This window comes from Vicugna pacos, unplaced genomic scaffold (genome assembly GCF_048564905.1).
Source record: "Vicugna pacos unplaced genomic scaffold, VicPac4 scaffold_20, whole genome shotgun sequence".
Lineage (NCBI taxonomy): Eukaryota > Metazoa > Chordata > Mammalia > Artiodactyla > Camelidae > Vicugna > Vicugna pacos.
Window position 1 is genome coordinate 43,406,534 of NW_027328741.1, and position 22,396 is coordinate 43,428,929.

At 33.4% G+C, this 22,396-nt stretch overlaps 1 long non-coding RNA gene across 1 annotated transcript; it reads left to right on the top strand.

The window, feature by feature from the left end:
* Positions 1-3,125: 3,125 nt before the first annotated feature.
* On the top strand, positions 3,126-19,321 carry LOC140693703 (uncharacterized). Its single transcript, XR_012069400.1, has 3 exons — positions 3,126-3,318; positions 7,959-8,128; positions 19,228-19,321. It is a non-coding gene; the product is annotated as an uncharacterized lncRNA (long non-coding RNA).
* The last annotated feature ends 3,075 nt before the right edge of the window (positions 19,322-22,396 follow it).

Sequence of the window (22,396 nt, forward strand, 5' to 3'; positions counted from 1 at the left end):
CAACCATCCTTGTGTTCCTGGGATGAACCTAACTTGACCATGGTGCATGATCTTTTTTTTACATGATGTTTGATTCTGTTTGTTAATTAATTCTTGAGGACATTTACATCAATGTTTATCAATGATATCGGCCTATAGTTTTCTTTTTCGGGTATTGTCTTTGTCTGGTTTTGGTATCAGGTTGATGTTGGCCTTATGGTGTGAGTTTGGGAGTACTCTCTCCATATTAATCTTTTGGAAGTGTTTGAGGAGGACCGGTATGGATTTTTCTTTGTATGTTTGGTCAAATTCCCCAATGAAGGTATTTGGGTCTGAATTTTGTTTGCAGAGATTTTTTATTGTATTGATAATGGTATTCCATTTCTGTTGATCTGTCTGTTCAAATGGTTAGTTTCTTCTTGATGCAATATTGGTGGGCTGAATGTTTCCAAAAACTTCTCAATTACTTCCTGGTTATCCAGTTTGTTTCCGTACAGTTGCTCTTGATATTTCCTTATGATATTTTGTAAATTTGTTGTACTCTTTGTATTTTCTCCATTTTCATTTCTTATATTATTTGGGTTCTCTTTCTTTTCTTGTTGGTGATCCTGCCCAGAGATTTGTCAATTTTGTTTAAAGTTTCAAAAAAGAATTTGATTAATTTTTTTCTATTTTTTAAACCCTATTTCAATTCTTTCCTCCTTGATCTTTACTTTTTCCCCCTTTCTGTTGACTTTTGGTTTTGTTTGCTCTACTCTTCATGATTAGTTTACATAGAACGTCAGATTATTTATTTGAAATTGTACTTCTCCTTTGTGGAGGGCTTTGCCACTATGAACTTCCCTCTTAAACCTGCTTTCACTGTATTCCATAGACTTTTTGAAGTGTTTTGTCATATTTCTTAAGATATTTTTTAATTTCTTCTTTTAATTCATCAACTCCCTCCTTTGTTATAGTACCATGTTTTTTAATCTGGATGCTGTCATTTCTTCTCCCTGTTTTTCTATGATTTATTTCTAGTTTCATGGTATTATACTTAGAAAAGATGCTTGAAATAATATTTATCTTCTTAAATTGTTGAGGCTTCTTCTGTGCCTGAGTTTATAATCTTTCCTTGAAAATGTTCCATGTGTATTGGAAAAGTATGTATATTCTGTTTTTGGGAGAAGTACTCTTTTGGAAGTATCAACCATCTCCAATGATTTTATCATGTTTTAGTATCTTTGTTCCCTTATTAATTTTCTGTGTGAAAGAGCAGTCCAGTGATGGTAATAGGGTGTTATAGTATCCTATTGTGATTTTGTTCCCAGCGATTTCTCTCTTTGTATCTATTAGTATTTGCTTTATGTATTTAGGTGCTCCTATATTGAGTGCATAAGTATTAATGGGTATAAAACCCTCATTTTGTATTGCTCCTTTAATCATCATATCATGTCCTTGTTTATCTTTCTCTATGACCTTTCTTGTAAAGTCTATTTGTGTGAAGTCAGTACTGCTAGTCCTGCTTTCTGGTCATGTGAATTTGCATGCAATATATTCTTCCATCTTCTCACTTTCAATTGTGTTTTCCACTTACTAAATTGGGTCTCTTGTATGCTTCATTATGTAAAGTCTTGTTATATTATCCCATCTGACAATATATATCTTTTAATTGAAGCACTAAGTCCATTATCATTTGTGAGAATTATTGATAGACTGGTGTTTATTTCCATTTGGAACTTCATTTTCCAGTTGATGTGGTATTTCCATTTTGTTCATTTCTTTTTCTTTTTGTAGCTTGATAGTTTTCTTTTATTATCTTGGTTTCTTTATGGCTTTGCGATTTCATTGTAAGATTTTGACTTATGTTTACCTTGTTGTGTATTTATATTGACCCATAATGTATCTATTTATTTTAACTGATAATAATACAAACTCTTACCCATCCTACAGAGAAGAGAAACAAGAAGAAAATACTCTGTATTGTCCTGTTTCATTCTGTGACCCTTAAAAATTTTGATGTTCTCTTTTACAACATCATATTTATTCTGTTGTAAGTCATTGTAGATATTGCCTTTATAATTATGCCTTTCTCTTTCTATAGAATCCTGCTTCTTTTGTATTTAGAGTAGATCTTTCATTATTTCATTTTCTCTTGCCAAATTCTTTAAGTATTTGCTTGTGTGGAAGTTATTTACCTCTCCTTCTATTCTCAAAGATAGACTTGCTTGATATAGTATCTTTGATTACAGCTTTCTTTCATTCAGGAATTTCAATATGTCTTGCCACTGCCTTCTGCCGGCTGTATTTGTGTAGGAAACGAGTTTACATTTATTATGTATATAATTATATATATATATATATGTAAAGAACACCTAGAAATGAAGTTAACAATTAAGTTGAAAGCATATACGTTAAAAAACTGAAAATATTGGTGAAGGAAATTAAAACTGATCCAAAGAAATGAAAAGAACTCTTATGTTAATGATGTGAAACTATGTGGTTGAAACAACCTTTCAACCCAATGGAATCTATGTTTAGTGTGATTCATGTCAAAATACCTATGAGATTTTTCCATTATATAGAACAAATAATATCAAAATTTATATGTAACCACAAAGATCATGAGTTGCCAAAATAATCTTGAAAAGAGTATTAAATGTAATTGTGTAAAGTTCTCTGATGTTAAACACTCCTACAAAGCTTTAGTAAATAAAACAACATGATACTGGCTCAGAAACAGACACAAATCAATAGAAGAGAATAGAGCACCCAGATATAATCCCTCACACCTATGATCAATTAACCCATGAAAAAGAAATCTAGAGTATAAAATGATCATGAAATTGTTATACTTTTTCTGTAGAGGTTTTACACAAATTTCACTTTAAATTCCAAAACTTTAAAATTATTTTATTTTTTTTTTGCATTATTGATTCCATGTTCACAAATCAAGTATAAATTTGTGTACAAAAGTATGGAGATTGGTTTTATTTCATAGACCCCAAAATTAAATTATTTAAAAAGATTTTGTGGGGAAAATATTTCCACATCACACTATAAAAATAAGCAACATTTATGTTTCATTTTAACTGGATGAATGAGCAGTAAACACAGGCGGAATGTTACACTTGGGTTGCTAGGAGACCAGTCGTTTTATGATGCCACAGCTACTCAGGTTGAGAACCATTGTGATGGCCTAGCAGTTTATCTGTGCAGTCCTGCCAAAGCAGCATTTGAAGTTGCAGTGCTCAAAATCATGCAGATTAGAAAAGTAACTGTAGAAAAAGTTATTTGAGATGACACATGTTTCTTCAGAATTTCAAGATGTGTCTCATAAAGATGGACCAACTGTTTCAGGTAACTCTGGTAGATATCTATTGTGTGATCAAACATTCTCTGAGGACTTGGACTTGAGGTCTGTGATTGAAGAAAATGATTTTCAGAGTTTGTCTGAAGAATCTTTGATAAAAAGACCATGTTACACACATTGTGTCTCTGAACCAGATGAAGATAATTATTTTCGTTCTCTGACATTTCCAAGAAATCTCTGGAAAATTGCTAGGAGTAACCAATATAAATCCATCTGGTGGGATGATAATGGATCTTCCATCGTGATTGATGAAGATATCTTTAAGAAGGTAGTTTTGGAAAGAAAGGCCTCTTTCAGAATATTTGAAACTGGAAGTATGAAAAGTTTAGTTAGACAGCTTAACCTTTATGGGTTTAGTAAATTGCGGCAGAATTTCAAAGATCTGCTTGTCTAGCTGACTTTCTGGCAGAAGAAAAAGAAGTCTCTGTTTTAAGCAAGGTATTCAGAAATTTTAGTAACCACTTGGTAACATATATGAAAGTTTATGTTGTACATCAATCAATTGTAATATATATTTAAAGCTAGATTTTGAAAATTGAATAAAATTACCAAGTCTTAAATTCTTTATTTTTTTCTAAAATTGGGGACAGTGCCATAAGTATTCAAGATTCAGAGAAACTTTGCTTGCAATTATGAATCTTATCAGAAATATATATAAAGGTATTTAAAGCTGCTTGTGAAAAGTGGCATTCACCATTACTGCAAATGGTAACTTCTTTAATTTGATGACTATACTACTTAAATGTGTATTTTACAAATAAGGAAGTTTAAAAAATAGTCAGCAATGTTCATAATTTGATGATATTTTCTTTCAATTGTAAACGTGAAATCTGATGTTTTATACGTTAGGCTTATTGTAGTCTTGTATTTTGGTTTAAAATATTACTAAAATTTTTCTCTATTTTTGTAGCAGCAGTTCTACCATAATTCAAATTTTAAACGAGTCTTTCCCCAGCTTTTAATCAGAATAAGAAGAAGAGTTGGGATTAAAAATGCCTCTCTGTTATCTTCATTGGCTGAAGATTTCAACAAGAAGCACTTTATAGCAGGGGGTAATGTGGATAAACATAATTCTGCTTTTGTGACTGACACTAGTGGAGAAAGTGCATTTTTACCTGTTGCAAAATTAAATATGCCTCTAATTAGAAAGCCCCCTACTAGACAAATAAATGGTGATAAAAATACCCTGATCAGCGGTGATTTTTCTGCTCAATCATGAAGGTCAGTTAGACCACCAGAACAAATTGCAGTGGATCAGCATGCTATTTTAAATCAGTTGAACCTTGTCCACAGGCACACTCAAAGCAGATACACTGAAGCAAATGACCATATTATGAACTCATTAAAACTACAAATTCTACATCTCAGTACAGCATCTTGTCTCCCATGCAGAGTAATTATTTTGGACTGATGGTGGAGACTTCTGTTTTTCCAAATGGATATCACAACATATCTGCCAAAGAAGGTCGTTCTTCTAAGCTTCAACCAGGGAGCAACGCACGGTTTCCAGTGAGAGTGACAGCTGATACATCAGCTACCTCTCTTACAAGGCCAACTCATCAGCCAACTTCACTTTATGAACGTCATCCTAATTACAAGGGATCTACCAGAGGACTACCAGTTTATGCAGGATTACAAAGATTAAAATTGATGTTGGCAAATGTTGACAAATATCTGCAATTTTCTTATTTGAACAAGAAACATAGATGTGTACCTGTATTTACCTTATATTTTTTTAAATTAGGTTAAGTGTTAAATGGGAGACAAAGTTAACATTTACAGTTAAAATGAGATACTTGATATGATCATTTGATGGAACAATATGGAAGTAAATTTAAATACTGTCTTGTAAGGAGGAAGAGAAAATGGAAGAATTTGGAAAAAGACTAAAACATGGAGAGGGGGAAAAGCACTAAGTAGTTTCTTGTTCACCCTGAAAAGTATTAAAAGTGTTGTTAGGATAAGCTGGAACAGGAGATAAATGCAGGAACTGGCCCAGGGATCATGGTCTCTATTATGTCATTCCTGGAATCATGAAGGTCACATGATGTAGTCTCAGATGGCACATTCAGCATGTGGTAGAATTTAAGAAGTAATTTTATCTATGGTCTTCTTTGTGCTGTTTTCAAAGCATTAAAATTGGTGCTTTCATTTCATTCCCTCAAGAGTCTACATTATATTTTCAAGTCAATACTTTATGTTGCTTTTATGTTCAAGCCAAGACAAGCTTACATCCTCAGGGTGGCACTTAATGCCTTTCCAAATCTAAGCCCACGAATCATCTTGGTTTAGTCATTTCTTTATAAATCTGGCATCTCACTACCTTGGTATATCTTTATGTTTCACTGTATGTGGAAATATATCCAGGCAAACGATTGTCAACTATGTTAGCTTCAACCTGACCACATATACTCCAGCTAATCCTTGGACTTTGGGTGTCCTCCTTTCATCTACTTAGACTTTCCCAGTCTCAGCACAAAAACCACCTCCTCCTGATGTTTTCTGTCTATCCCCCTTTCCTTGTCTAACTTGGATACCAGTACAGTATGCACAGCACATGTCACAGGATGCATTTTTTTATTAAGTGAATGAAAAACACATGTTGACTTTAAGCAAAATCTACTTTATTGAAACAACAAAACTCTCATGGTTTTCAAACTATTTCATTATGGTCTTTACTCTTCACCGCAAACTAGATCTTTCATATCCCAAGGACTAGTCACTCAAGACAGTAAGTGGAGGTAGGTACAGGAGACAAAATAATATTTACTTCTTAATTCATGCCTCCAGAGGCATAAAGCAATCCGTTCTCATTTGCTGGAGTTTTTCCTGTCTCTTCATCACCCACCCAACACAAAACAGCTGATTCTCTTCCCCATACCAATAACTATACTGACTTATGATTAATTTACATCTTAGAATGAGAGCTTTTTCCAGAAGAGACAGTGACGTTGCAAACATTTAATGTAGGTTTATACACCCTACATAACTTGTGCCCCTTCTAACCTTCACAAAGGAAGTATCTAAGTGGTACTATCCCCTTGGTTGGGGTTCTCGTATTCAGTAACCAAATTGCAATCTAAAATATGTAGACTAGAAGGAGGTGAGGGTGGTGGAATTAAAAATTTGTCCAACTGCAAGAATACCAAATTTATACAGATATTAAGAAATATAAAATATTCATGGACGTCTTTGATGGTTTCCCATTAATTTAAAATAAAAGGTGAAGCATATTCAGAATGTGAAATACCCTGAAATGCTGGGAAAATAGTAGGCAATTTCAGGGACCCTAAGGCTTTTACTCACAATGATGCAGCTAGTGTCATCTGATAAGACCGTAATGGCAACATTGAGTCCTGAAAATGTGTCTCCATTTGTGAAGAAAGCATTTGATAATCTGGAGAATGGGCAAATTGACCAGTGTAACCTCTAACAACATCCCATAAATATGACCTTCACCAAGAGAATAAAAGAGCCCACTTGCAGCAGGAGAATTGTGTCCGGACAGCAGTGGTGTTTCCTACAACAGAAACATCAAGTTTTTAAGTTTGTCAGCTCAAATCTGATGGTGGCTATGTTGTTGCTTACATTAGCAGTCTGGGGTTCAGATGGGCTGGTTCAGCAGCTTGTTTCCAGCTCTCTTATCACACAGTGGGTCTTACCGTGATCATCTTAACAAGGTTCTATACTGATAAGTCAAAAGCTACAGTTTACTTTCAAAATTAGAAATTCTAAGGAAGAATATTATTTGTTTGTCCATCTGTAGTTTTCTACCTGGGAAAAGCTAGACTATTGGCAAAAGTACAAAAGTTGGCTGATGCTTTGAAAATTATGCTCTGAGCTCTGCCCACTGAATTCTTCCCACTAAATACTACAAATCTCTCTACCACTGTGTGTGTGTGTATGAAGATGGATTGTTAAGCAGTAACTACGTTTGTCTTAGTTGAGTCATCAGTGAATTTTTCCTCTGCACCTGTCAGAATGTCTGTGAATTAAGAGTTTCATTGAGCCACCAGATTGTCTTCAGATTAGGGAGAGGTAGATTATATTTTTCCCTGTATACTAATTGTTACCTGTTCATTGAATCCAGAGCTGATGCTAGGGCCAAGCCACTGAATCCTTGAATTGGACTGAGGCATATACATTCTGCAGTCCCCAGAGCCCAGCACTGGACTGTGTCTTCTTTTTAATTTAAACTTATGTCTAAGTTTTTTTCTTTTAATTCTCATTGTTGACACAACTTACTTTGGCTTTGAACACCCGTTGACTAGTTTATAGGGACAGGAACACTGACTTATTCCCGTTCACCTTGAAATTGCAATAAACTTTTTTCTTTGTATTACCTGGAATAGAGTGAGCATAGTCATCATTTTGAGAGCAGTCCTCAGTCCTAATAATGCAGAAATTTGCACTTCTTGGACCAGCACTTGAGCAAGAATATTTGTTGTGTATCTGAGGGATTATCCTCACATACCCTAATGAAACCATGAGAAAACACCACATTGTTATTGAAAATCAAGATTTTGTCAGTATTGCATTCCCATTGCAAAACAGTTAAGAATTGTAGGAGTTATGAGATTTAACCATGCTGAGATTTTTTGCAACCTAGCATGTTCATTTCCTACAGATGCTGTCGGGGAGTTGAGACCATTGGTCACAGACATTGAACTTTATCACTCACAACAAGAGCAGCCAGTTTTAAATTTGTATCCATTCCCTAATCTCAGATGAATACACAGAGTGAAATTTTGATGCCTACAGAAGCAGTGGGCTAAGATGAAGAAAACTTAAAGCATGGTAAGACCCTAATTTTATTAGTATCTTTATGTATAATTTATTTGAATCATTTATTTATTAGTATATTTACCTATGATAAGTATATCATGACTCAAGTTTACTTGCTGCAAAACGAATCATGAAAAATGACATGGGAAACCATGATCATTAAACTTCCATTTTTACTAACGCTTTTATTGACATATAATTGGCATAAAAGATTGTGTGAGTTTAGGTGCACAGGATAGGGATTTGATTTATAAGTATTAAGAAATAAATATCATAGCAAGTTTAGGGAGAATTCATTATCTAATTTAGATACAATTTTAAAGAAATACCATTTGTCTTTTGGTTGTGATGAGAAATCTTATGGTCTATCCCCTTAACAACATTCATATAGAACATAAAGCATTAATAATTATAATTTTCATGTTTTTACAGGGCATCCCTAGAACAGGTTTATTTTACTGCTGGTGGTTTGTAGCTTTTGAGTGCATTAATCAAATTCTCCTTTCCCAACCACTGCCTCTGTTATGTACAAATCAAATTATTTTTTCTATAAGTGTGTTTGTTTGTTTTTGAAGTGCACTTTAATCTATAACTCTGTGTTAGTTTCTCTTACATAATATAATGTTTGCTATTTTTAATACATGTCAAACTGATCACAACAATAAATATAGTTTTGATAGTTGCTATTCAAAGATAATTCATAGTTATTGACTATTCCCCACATAGTAAATTTCTTGTCCCTGATCTTTTAATTTGCAACTGGATAATTTTCTCTCTTAATTTTCCTCAACTATTTGTTTTTCTTCACTACATTTCCCTCCTTCATGTGAGCAACCTTTTATTTTCTATATATATAACTTCTTTTCTGTTTTGTTATGTTCATTTCTTTAAATTCCAAATATGAGTAAAACTATTCTAAATTTGTCATTCTCTGTCTGACATTTTTCACCTAACATATTACCCTCTTGTTCTACCCATTTTTTGCAAATGACAAGAACTTATTCTTTTTATAGCTGAGTGATAACCCATTGTATTTTTATGTGTGTGTGTGCATATATATATATATATGTTTAGTGTGCATATATATATATAAATATAGATAAATCTGTAGTTAATAGATGGGTAGATATATATACTATAAACACACATTTCTTTATCCATCATCTATTGAAAAGCAATTAATTTGCTTCTATAGCCTGGCTATTTTAAATAATGCCACAGTGAATATAGGGGTGAATTTATCTTTTCAAATTTGTGTTTATGTTTTCTTGGGATAAGTATTTAGTTATGGAAATGTTGGTTCATTTTTAATTTTTAGATAAAACTCCATACTCTTTTCCACAGAAGCAGCACAAATTTACATTCACTCAAGCAGTGCAGCAGGGTGCTTTTTCTTACATCCTCAACAATATTTATATTTGTTTCATTTTTGATCATAGGCATTCTGACAGGAGTGACATAATATCTCATTGAGTTATGGTCTTGCTTTTTTCTCATGATTAGTCATGTTGACCATTTTCATGTGTCTTTTGATTACCTTTCCCCCACTGTATATTCATTTTTTTGTAATGGGCTAAATGACCATAACTGTCTGATTTCATTTTTAGGCATTCTGTTGTGTTCCATTATTCTGTTTGTTTTATGCCACTACCATATTCATTACTGTATGTTTGTATTACAGTTAAAAATCAGGGAAAGTGTTACATCCTGTTTGTTCTTTGTCAAAGTTGTTTGTGTTTTTAGTTTGTTTGTTATCTTTACTTTTGTTTTTTTTGTGATTTCAACTCTTTTGTGTTTACATGTAAATGTAATAATTATTTTTTAAAAGTGTCTGAAAATGCCATTTTTATTTTGAAAAGCACTGAATTTAATTTGTGTATTTTCTTGGCTAGTATTGTCATTTAAACAATATTTTTCTCCTAATCTATGAACACTGTATATCCTTTCATCTGTTTTCATTATCTTCAATTTCTGTTATAAATATATTATAGTTTTTTGAGTACAGGTTTTTTACCTCCTTTTTTGTATATATTTCTTGATTTTTTTTTGTAATGCAACTGTAAATGAGACAGTTCCCTCACTTTCTGTATCTGTTAACTTGTTGTTAGTGTGTAGAAATGCAAGATTTCTGTATGTTAATTTTACATTCTGAAATTTTACCAAATGCATTGAAAAGCACTCATAGCATTGTGGTGTCTTTTTTACGATTTCTGTTTAAGTATTTCATCTGCAAACAGATTCTTATACTCCTTTTCAGAAATACCTATATTTTATTCACTTTTATTTTGGATAGCTATGGCTAGAATTTCCAATACTATACTGAATAACAGTGGCAAGTGTGAACATTCTTGTCTTCTTCCTGCTCTTACAGTAGATGCTTTCAAATCAGTGAGTGTCATGTTAGCTGAATTCTTGTCATATGTGACCTTAAATGTGTTGAGGTATGTTTCCTCATACCCATTTTGAGGAGAAATATAATCATAAATAGATACTGAATTTGTCAAAACATTTTATGAGACTTTTGAGGTTACCATATAATTTTTATTTTTCAATTTGTTAGTTTGGTGTATCATATTGATTAATTTCTGGGTGATGAATCACGTTTGCATCAGTGGGATAAAAGGGACTTAATCATATTATATAATTCTTTTAATGTTTTGTTTGCTTTGCTAATATTTATTGATGTTTTTTCATGTATGCTTATCAGTAGTATTTAAACTGTAATTTTATGAGATATTTGTTCCTGTTTTAGTAATAGTGTGATACAGAAATGTGGGGTAGGAAACCTTCTTTCCTTTGCAAATTTTTTGAATTCTCTGAGAAGTATAGGTGATAACTCTTCTGTATATGTTTGGCAGAAGTCACCTGTGAAACTGTCAAGTCCTGGAATTTTGTTTCTTGGGAGATTTTGTTTAATTACTTATTCAATTTCATTAGTGATAATCAGTTAATATTTTCTATTTCTCATTCCATTTTGGAGATTAGATCTTTCTAGGAAATTGTCCATTTCTTCTAGGGATTCCATTTTAATTGGCATATAATTTGTTGTATCATCTTATGATGCTTTCTTTTCCGTTGACATAAGCTGTAACTTCTCATATATTTTGCAGCTTTTTAACCTGCATTCTCTTTTTTGCTCATGAGTCTCATTAAAGTTTATCAGTTTTATTTATCTTTCAAAGGCCATTATGTATTTTCTTTAGATATTTCTACTTTTAATCTTTATTTTATGTATTTATGTTCCAAACTATCAGCTTTCTTTCTTTCTACTAACAAGTTTGTTTATTATTTTGCTTCATCTTTTGTTTGTAAGATTATGTTATAAGAGATAGATATTTCTTATTTGTATAAGTGGGATTGTTTTCCTATAAGCATCCCTATTAATACTGCTTTTGCTATATCTCAAGGTCTTTGTTTTTGTTGTTATATTTCTTTTTGTATTTTTTTATTTATGCAGCAATCCATTGCTTGTTTAATGTTGTATGATTTATCCTCCACACTTTACAATTTTTCTCATGTTTTTCTTTTTAGTAAATTGCTATTCTCACAGAATCCATATGTTTCTTCACAAAACAAGGAGAAAAATAATAAAATTTACACTAAATTCTGAAAGGCACAAATTTTCAAAAATTATCCTTTAAAAATGAACAAAGCTGTGAGTATTATCCTCCCTGACTTTAGAACATACTACAAAGCTACAGTAATCAAAACATCAAAATATGTCACTAATAGAGTCACAAAGATCAATGGAACAAAATAAAGAGCCCTAAAATAAACACACACACATATGGTCAATTAGTCTACAATGAAGGAGGCAAGAGTATACAATGGAAAAAAGGCAGTCTCCTCAACAAGTAGTTTTGGGAAAACTGGAAATTACATGTAAAATGTAAATGGAAGAGCCCTTCTTTCCATAGAATACAAAATAAAATAGAAATGGATTAATTTCCTAAATGTAAAACTTGAAACTGTACAATCTCTGAAAAAAACAGGAGCAGAAGTGCCTTTGTGATAAATCTTTGCAATATGTATTTTTGATCTATCTACTAAGTAACAAAAAAAGGAAAACTAACAATAACTTTTTAATTATACTGAGGAAAAAATAGATGTAATATGGGATGCAGTGATTCCACTTCTTGTATAATTGTGAAATGCAAAACCATTTGCAGAGCAAAGGAAACCTTCAGCAGGACTTACGACAATACACAGAATAGAAGGAAGTTTCATACTATGAAACCAACAAGGTGTTAATATCCATCATGTATATATAGCATATTAAACTCATTATTTAAAAAAAAAAGACCACAACTTAAAAACAGTTGAAGGATCTTCATGGAAACTTTTCAAAAACAGACATGTGGATGATTTTCATGTACATAAAAAGAAACATAATGTTGCTATTAATTAAGAAACCATAAATCAATACCAGAATGAATTATAATGTCACAGCAACCAAAATGGCTATTAAAAAAGTCTTCAAATGACAAACATTAATATGAATGTCAATAAAAGGGAACCCAGGTACACTGTTGGTGGAAATATAAATTGATGCATCCACTATTAAAAAACTGTGGACAGTGCTAAGGAAACTAGAAATAGGAACATTATATGTAGCCACAATTCCAGTTTTTGTTATAAATCTGATAAAAATGAAAACATTAAATTTAAAGGATATATTACCCCCAATGTTCTTAACATCTTTATTTATAATAGCCAAGGATAGAAGCACAAATCAACTGCCCATCAACAGATGATTGACAGAGATAGATGTGAGATATAGATAACATAATAAAAACTTAGTCATTGTCATATCAAAAAATAAAATTCTGCCATTTGGAACAATGTGACTGGACCCAGATAGTGTTGCATATAGCAAAATAAGTCATACAGAGAAAAACACTCTATGTTACCACTTTCCTTAGGAAACTAAATGTATAAGAGAAAGTATCATAAAAAAACAGAAACAGAATCATATATATATGTGTAGTGTACCAAGTAGTGGTTTCCACTGGGGACAGGGAAGAAGGATGGGGAATACAGAAATATGCAAGCTACTAATAATAAGTTAGAGAACCAACAGGGCTATATTTACAGCACAGAGAAATATTTTAATAATTTAACTGATTTTAAAGAGTTTATAGGCATATATTATACTAAAATGTGCATGCATGTGGGAAAATATTGAAGAAAAAACCCAGGAAAAACAAAGTATTTTGTAGTACTCTGATATTAAGGGAGGTGATTAGTTCACTTTCTTTGCTCTTCTTATAATGTCCTTATTAAAATTTAAGATTTTAAACGTAAAAGCATATTCTTTGAGAAGAGTGTCATAAGTTTCAACTATTTCTGTCTCTCCCCTTAAATCTACAGTCAGTGAAACGATCACATCTCAAGAAAAATAACTACAACACAAAACAATACTCCAGAACACATGTGTACAGCTGAAGTTTGTTGGGCTAAAACACATAAAGTTGGCTGAACTGAGGGAAGAGCAGAGTTGGTGCCTGCGACCATGGTCCACTTACTAGGGTTTCTGAGCTCAGAGTTTCAGAGTTCTCAGTAGAATCAGGGTCTCATTGGTTCACACAGCATCAGCCTCCAACTGCACCAGTACTCATGGTCACAGGTAACTTGGAGGGAGCCAAAATGGAGACAGAATTTCCAACCTTTTGACACTCAGACATTCATGACACTCTCTCTACTTCCCATTCACAGTGGTGGAGACAATGTACCTTGCAACATTGGACATGGCAAAGGCAGTTGCCTGAGTTCAACTACCCATCTGTCTTTACACCTTTCCTCAATGTGTGCACTGTGTCTTAAGGGATATCAGATAAAAGGAAGGGTTCACCGGCCAAGTGACAACGGTGGCATTAACTACCAGAGAAGTCTAAGAAGTGACAATGTAAACAATCTTTTATCCAGACAGTAGCGACTAGAATGTGCCATTTTGAAATATTTTCAGAGGTAGCTCAGTTAAGCAAAACCAAAAATTGTGCAATATTGCAAACTACCAGAAAACAAAAGCAAGGACACCAAATCCCATTCTGTTTTTTAGTGTCATCAGAGCAATAATTTACCAGGACCATGACCAATCACAGTAACATTATAGGGCACGCACACCCACAGATACACACACACAGACACTGACACAGACAAAGACACACATGCACAGGCAAATGCATACACACACACACACACACACGCACACAAACAACACTGCAGCAAACAAATTTAAAGTCATGGAATATTGCCGTATAACTAATAGAGAATCCAAAGAGATGCCATACAAAAACTCAATACAAAAAACAAAACTCAGAAATCAGTTTAGTGAGCTCAGGAATAAAATAAATGTTGATAATGTATACATTACCTAGGAGACTGAAACTATGAAACAACCAAACATTATTGGAGGACCACATGAACTTAATAAGTGATATGAAGAATGCAACAGAAAGTATTGGATGAAGACTCTCTTGTGGAAGAGAGATTAGCAAACTCACCAATACAAAACAAGAAATGATAGGAGAGGGCAGAGATTCAAGATATTAAAAAGTGAGGATATTCTACAATAGCCATCAGACTTCTTCAGGAAGTGCATATTAGAGTGAAATCCTGGAGGGAGAAGAAAGTTAGAAGGCAGTTGATGGTTTATTTAAAGTTGATATAGTTGATAACTTCCTTAACCTGGGTAAGGAACTGATATACAAGTCCGTGAGCCAACAAAACACCAATAACTTTAAGACAATGGGACCTTCTTCAAGATACGTCATATGCAAATTGGCAAGTCAATGACAGAGTAAAATTTTAAAAGCAGCCAAGAAAAGTTATGTTAATCTACATAGAAACCCCCATTAGGCTATCAGCAGATTGCTGAGCAGAAAACATACGCCGAGGGTAATTATAAAGACATTTTCAAACTACTGAAATAAGAAATCTCCCACCCAAAAATACTCTAACTTGCACAGTTATCACTTATTTGTAAAGTGAAAATAAAGACTTTACCAGACAAAGAAACCTGAATGAGATGTAAAAAACAAAACCTAGACACCTTACAAGAGGTTCAGGAAAGAGCTATTCTAAGAAAAATAAAATGGCAAATATACGCAAAATATTGAACAAAATACTAAGCAAAGACCATGAGAATGTTGCAACTGTTTCTTTAGGTATGTTTTTAAATGCTTCTATTTTATATGATTTAAAGAGAGAAAAATAGTAATTCACTTGCAATAAATATAGGTACATCAATCTGGTAACATGTTCAAAACAGAAATAGAAATAATTTGAGTCAGTATTCATAAAAGGTAAAGACTAAAATTGAAACAATATTAAAGGAAGATGCTATCAGCAGAAAAAGGACTAAATTATACATGAGATGTTTTATTTTTAATTGAAGAACAGTAGATGTACTATATTGTGTAGTTTCTGATGTACAGTATAGTGACTCCAACCACTTTTTAGATTAGATTGCATTATAAACTATTACAATAATTGTAACATACAATTATTTTAAGTTATTGCTTGTAATTCCCTGATCTATACAGATTATCCTTGATTCTTATCTCCTTTTTGTATACTACTTTTTATCTCTCAGTGTCCTACCATTAAATTGTCTTTCCCTTCCCCTTTGGTAAATATAAATTATTTCCCATATCTTTCAGTCTTGTCTATCTAATCTCTCTATCTCTCTACGATGTCTCTATCTATCTATCTATCTATCTATCTATCTATCTATCTATCTATCAATCTAACTGTCTAGCTATATGTCTATCTATCATGTGTCTATGTATCTATCCTTCTATGTATCTACTTATCTGTCATCTATCAACAGATATCTATATATAGATGTACACATATATTTGTTATTCTTTAGATTCCACATATATATCATATTATATACTTTTGTCTTTGTCTAAGTTACTTCAATAACCACAATATTTACTAGGTCCAATCATGATGCTGAAATAGCCATGTGTTATACTTTTTCATGGCTGAGTAATATTCCATTGCATATTTCCAGAATCATCATATCTTCTTAAGTCCATAGTCTACTGTGGACACTTGGATTGCTTCCCTGTCTTGCATATTATAAACAGTAGAGTTGTGAACATTGGTTTTACTCATTTAGGGTTTCTTCTCCAGATATTTCCAAGGAGAGGTGTTAGTGTTTCATATGATAGTTCTGTTTTAGGTGTTAAAAAAATCTGAATATTGTTTTAAAAAAAAGTTGTACAAATTTACATTCCTACCAAGTGTATACAAGTGATTTGTTTCTTCAAAGTCATCTCCAACAGTTTCTATTTTACGACTTTTTGATAATAGCCATTTGACCAGTGTGAAGTGATACCTCATTGTGGTTTTGAACTGCTATTAACTAATAATTAGTAATGTTGAGCATTTTTATCACTAGCATGTTACTTATCTGAAGGTTTGCTTTGGAAAAATATTAACTCAGGTACTCTGCTCTTTTTTTGATTGGGTTTTTGTTTTTCACATTAAGTTGTGTAACCTAAATCCATGTTACATCTATTAACTTGCATCTATTATCCCCTGGTCACTTGCATTATTTGCAAATATGTTCTCCAATTTCACAGGCAGTGTTTTCATTTCATTCAAATTTTCCTTATCTGTGCAGAAGTTTTCAAGTTTATTTAGGTCTCACTTGCTTATTTTTGCTTTTATTTCTTTTGCCTTAAGAGACTGAAACAAGAAAATATTCCTGTGATATATATCCTATAGTGTATCACCTATATCCCCTTCTAGAAGTTTTATAGTATCAAGTCTTACATTTAGGTCCTTAATACACTTGGAGTTTATTTTTATATATGATGTCAGGGAATGCTCTCATTTCACTGTTTTACATGTAGATGTCCAGGTTTCCAAACACCATCCATTGACAAGACTGTCTTTTCTCCATTGTGTACTCTTGCCTCATTTATCATTCATCCATTACTCATAGGTGTGTGGAAATATTTCTAGGATCTCTATATGTTTTTATGGATTATATCTCTGTGCCAATGCCATGCAGCTTTTATTACTGTAGCTTTGTACTATAGTAAGGATTCTGGGAGGTTTATTCCTCCAGATTTGTTGTCTTTACTCAAGATCACTTTGACAATTTTTAATGGTTTCATGTAAAACTTAGAGTTATTTATTTTCTGGTTCTGTGGGAAATACTACAGCTTCATAACAGGAATTGCACTAAATCTGTAGGTTTCTTTGTGCAGTTCGGCCATGTTAACAATATTAACTCTTTCAATCCAAGAGCACAAGACATCATTCCATTTTATTGAAACATTTTTAATTTCTTTGTCAATGTTTTTTAATTTTCAGTGTTTAGATCTTTCATATATGTGGTTACATTTATTCCAAGATATTCGGGAGACTGGGATTTTAAATAGTATTGCTTTCAACGTCCATTTTAGGGTATCTCATGATTAACGTGTAGAAATGCAGGGACAACTTTACATTAATATTGTACCCTGCTCCCTTGTTGAAATAACTTATTGTTGATATTAGTCTGTGTGGAGAACTTAGGACTCAATGTAAATTGTTATGTCATCAGTACTGGTGCCAACTTTGCTCTTTCTTTCCATTTTGCATTTCTTTTTCTTCTTTTTCTTTCCTTTTCCTTTCTTCTTTTACTATGGAACAGAAGTTCTGAGAGTAGGAATCCTTGTCTTATTCCCGAATTTACCCAGAAGGCTTTCAGCTTTTCCCCTAAGTATTATAAATTGTTATAAGTGACCTATAGTATGTTGAGAGATGTTCCCATTATACTCTCTTTCATGAGAGTTCTGATTATGAATGTATGTTGAATTTTGTCTAATGCTTTTTCTGTGTGTATTGACATGGTCCTATGAATTTTGTACTTCCTTTATAAAATATGTGTCATGCTGTTTTACTTGTGTATGTTGAAACATCCCTGTGACTCTGGACAGAGTCCAACTAATCATCATGTTTAATCCTTTCTATGTATTGCTGGATTAATTTGTTGATGTTCTGTTGAGGATTTTTAAATGTATATTCATCAAGGATATTGGCTTTACATTTTCATTTCTTTTTTTTGGTAGTGTCTTTGACTGGTTTTGTTATCATGTTATTAGTGGCCTCATAGAATAAATTTGGGAATTTTCCTTCCTAATACATTTTTTGAAATAGTTTAGAGGAAAGAGGTTTTAGTGAAGACATCCAGGCATTTTGTTCAAAGGATGTTTTTAAAACTATAGATTTTATTTAAATTATGCTGATTGCTCTTTTCAAGTTTTCAGTTTTCTTTTTATTCAGTGTTGACAGGCTGTACTTTTAAAGAAATTTGTCCATTTCTTTAAGGTCATCCAGTTAGTTGTCACGTAACTGCTCAGAGTGATTTCATAATCTTTGTTTGCATTTCTGTACTATCAGAAATTATTTCTAACATTTCATTTCTTATTTTGTTTGGGTTGACTCTGTATTTCTTTATAATCCTGGCTAAATGCTTATCAATTTGTTAATATTTTTAAGAAAAAAACTGTTGATTTTATGAATTTTTATTTAATTTTTAATTTTTATTTTATTTATTTTCAACCTAATCATTAAACTTTACTCACTCTACTGTCTTTGTGTTTTGTTTATTCTTATATCTATTTATTTTGACTGGTTAAAATTTTCCTTTGTGTGAGGTTTTTCTTTTTCCTTGTAGAAGCCCTCAATTTTTCTAAACTTCCTTCTTAGATTTGCTTTGCTGCATCCCATATATTTGATAAAGCTGTGTTTTCATTGTAATTTGTCTTCAGGTATGATTTTATTACCTCTTTGTTTTCATCATTGACCTTGTTTTATTTTATTTTTTAAAGGATGAGGTTTAATCTCATATTTGTGCTTATCTTGTTCTTCTTTCTAGAGTTGATGCATATTTCCATAATTTTATGTATGGAGAAATATTTGCTGTAATCTGTATTTGCTTAAAGTTCCTGAGGCTCAATTTATGACATAATATGTGGTTAATTCCTTAGATAACATCCTGAGCAAACTTGAGAAGTTTATGTGTTCTCCTTTTCTGATGCAATGTCCAATACCTGAGTTAGGTTCAAATGATCTAATATGCCATTAATACCTCTGTTTCCTTACAGATATTCTTTTGTGATGATATGGCCATCAGAATAGTGAGTTGTTCAACACATCTACTATTATTGTTTTATAATAAATTAATTCCTTCATGTCTAATATTTCTTTTTATTCTTAGGATCTACGGTGTTGGGTCCATATATAATTTAATGAGTGTAATACTGTATTTTTATATTGATCTCTTTTTTTACATAATCTCATATTTCACTTTCACTGGGGCCCTTATTTTAAAACGTATTTTGTATGAGTTGAGCACTGCAAACTGCACTTTCTTGTCATTTCCATGAAACATCTTTTCCATCTATTTACTGATTGTGTTTAACTTCCACCATAAAGTGAGACTTTTTGTGGGGGATGCAAAGATGCTTGAGAAGAAGGATGCTCGTAGCTCACCCTTTCCCACAAATTCATCAAGACTCACATCCACAGACCTACTCAACTAACCAGAGAACCTGCAGAACTATGATAGAACATTGTCCTCTTCAAAGATAAAGATGCAAAAAATCTGGTAAAAAATAAATGAACTAAGAAGAAAAGGCAAAACAGATTGGGACAGGTCCCAAAAGGTAAAGATGCAAAAAATCTGGAAGAAGACAATGAAGAAAGAAAGAAGAAAAGGCAAAACAGTTTGGGACAGGTCCCATAGTGAGGGAGCAGCAAAGAAGGACTGGTGCTCATTCACTGAGTTTCCCCTCTCCAACTGAGAGGTCGGCAGGATGGAGGAGGAGCCTCCAAGAATTGAACCTCTATATGTTATAAGTTGACTGACAGTACTAAGTTAAACAGGCACAGAGGATCCCTATGACACCAAGCCCAAGAGGCAACCTGGCAGCTGGGGGCAGGGCTATGCTGCCCGACCTGGGTGGAAGATGATGATGGTTGCACTGAGGCAGCCCAGGGGAATGGAGGGGGCTGTGTGCCATTGCTGTGGTTGCAAAGGGAAAACAACCTGGGCCCTCCATTAAACAACAAGGCAGACTAGCCCTGTGAGGGGAAAGGTGCATTCCGAATCTCTGAAAATCCACAAAAGTATCTAGGACAAGAGACCTGGGGTTCAGACACAGCCACCATAGCCTATGGTGCTTTGCACCCTGGCAGCAGCGAGAGCAAAACCTCCATTCACTCCTAAGGACTTAGCAGCCTTAAGCGCCTAATGGGGACTTGTCTACAGTCTGAGACATATAAGATATTACTGTCCTATTCCCTCAGAGAACTTGCTCTGACAATGCAAACAAGGAGCTGGGTTTTGACCCAGACCAGTGACAGGGCACATAGCTGTGGAGAGACCGGCACCCTGAGGGGGCTGATGGCCAGCCAAATTTTGGGCTGTAATGCAGCCCCTGACCATGTGGCTGGGAGAGGGCTTGATGCCCACTACTGCCTGGTCAGTCTGAAACATGTGACTGAGGTATCAGTCAGGGCAGTGACAAGACAGCCCAGAGTAAAGAGAGCTGCTCCGGAACCAGTGTTGGGAGTAGGAGTGTTCTGCTTTCTGACAGACCCTGGGAGCTGCACAGATGTGGGCTCCAATGGAGGGCTTCTGGAAAAAGCAAGCTGAGCTTCCAAACCAGGATGAATACAGAAAGAGTTCATATTAACAGTACACAGTATCCAGGACACTCTGACCACCCCCTTGTTTTAATCTGTTTTTACCTATTCCATTTTCTATTATCCTATTAATTATTATTTCTTGGGCACTTGTATATACCCCCCTTTTAAATCCCAGTTAAATTTATAAAAATAATTTTATTATTATTATCATTTTTCAAAACTCTGTTTCAGCTTGTTCTTCTATTATGTATTATACAATGTTTTCAAACATTTATTACCACTTCTTTAAAATTCTTTGCCTCTCTCTCTCTCTTTTCTCTTTCTTAGTTGTGTTACTACATAGGCATTAGGTAGATAAACTCCTTTAGGACCACAGTAGTTAACATATACTCCATAAACCACAGTGTCAGAGAGGTAGGAGCAAGATATAGAAGCAGACAAACCATTCCCAATTAAAAGAACAAGAGAAATCCCCTGAAAGTGTGATCAGTGAAATAGATATCAATATCATACTAGATCAAGATTTCAAAAGAGGAGTGATCAAATTACTGGAGGAAATAAAAGATAGTGTTTATAGATATAAAATATGTTAAAAATGAAATGGAAGCTATAAAGAAGAGCCGAGTAGAATAGGAAAACCCGTTGACTGAGATGAGGAATGATCTAAAGGTGTTGCAAAGCTGACTAGATAATGCAGAGGAATGAATTAGTGATCTAGAAGACAGGAAAATAGAAAGCACCCAATCAGAACAGCTACATGAGAAACAACAAGAATCAAATTAAAAAAGCACAAGAGACCTATGGGATAATAGAAAGCATGCCAAACTTGGCGTGGTAGAAGTCCCAGAAGAGGAGGGAAGATCAAAGTAGATTGCAAAGGTGTTTGAAAAAATCATGACTGAGAACTTCCCAAACTTAAAGAAGGAATCAGATATCCACGTACAGGAAGCTCAGAGTGTCCCAGACAGGAAGAACTCAAACCCACAGCAAGACATATAATAAAGATGGCCAGATTCAAGGATAAATAAATGATTCTAAAGGCAGCAAGTGAATCTCAAACAGAGAGTTACAAGGAAATCCCCATAAGGCTCACAGCTGATTTCACAAAACAAATACTACAGAACAGAAGGGAGTGGCAAGATAAATTCAAAGTCCTGAATGAAAACAATTATATACATTAGGATACTTTAACCATCAAGGCTATACTCTATGATAGAAGAAGACATAAAATATTTCACAGACAAAAAAAGCTACAAGAGTTTAGCAACACTAGACCCATGCTAAAAGATATATTGAAAGTTCTACTCTAAAAAGAAAAGCAGCAGGATGCTACAGAAATGTGAAACTCACAGCTGGAAAAGAGATAACTCATAAGCTACTAATAAAATAAACACAAAATTTTAAAACAAGACATAGAAATCATTGAGAGTGGGAGAGGAAGGCAGGAAAATAGAGAATTTTTCTGGGGGTCTTTCATTTTAAAATATTTTGTTCTTGGTAGGATGGTTTTGAGATCATGTTACTATCAGTTTAATAAAATCAGTTATAGTAATGGTCTAATAGACTGTATAAAAGGGCAAAAACAAGACAAAAACATATTCAGGGAGTCACTAAAACTAAATA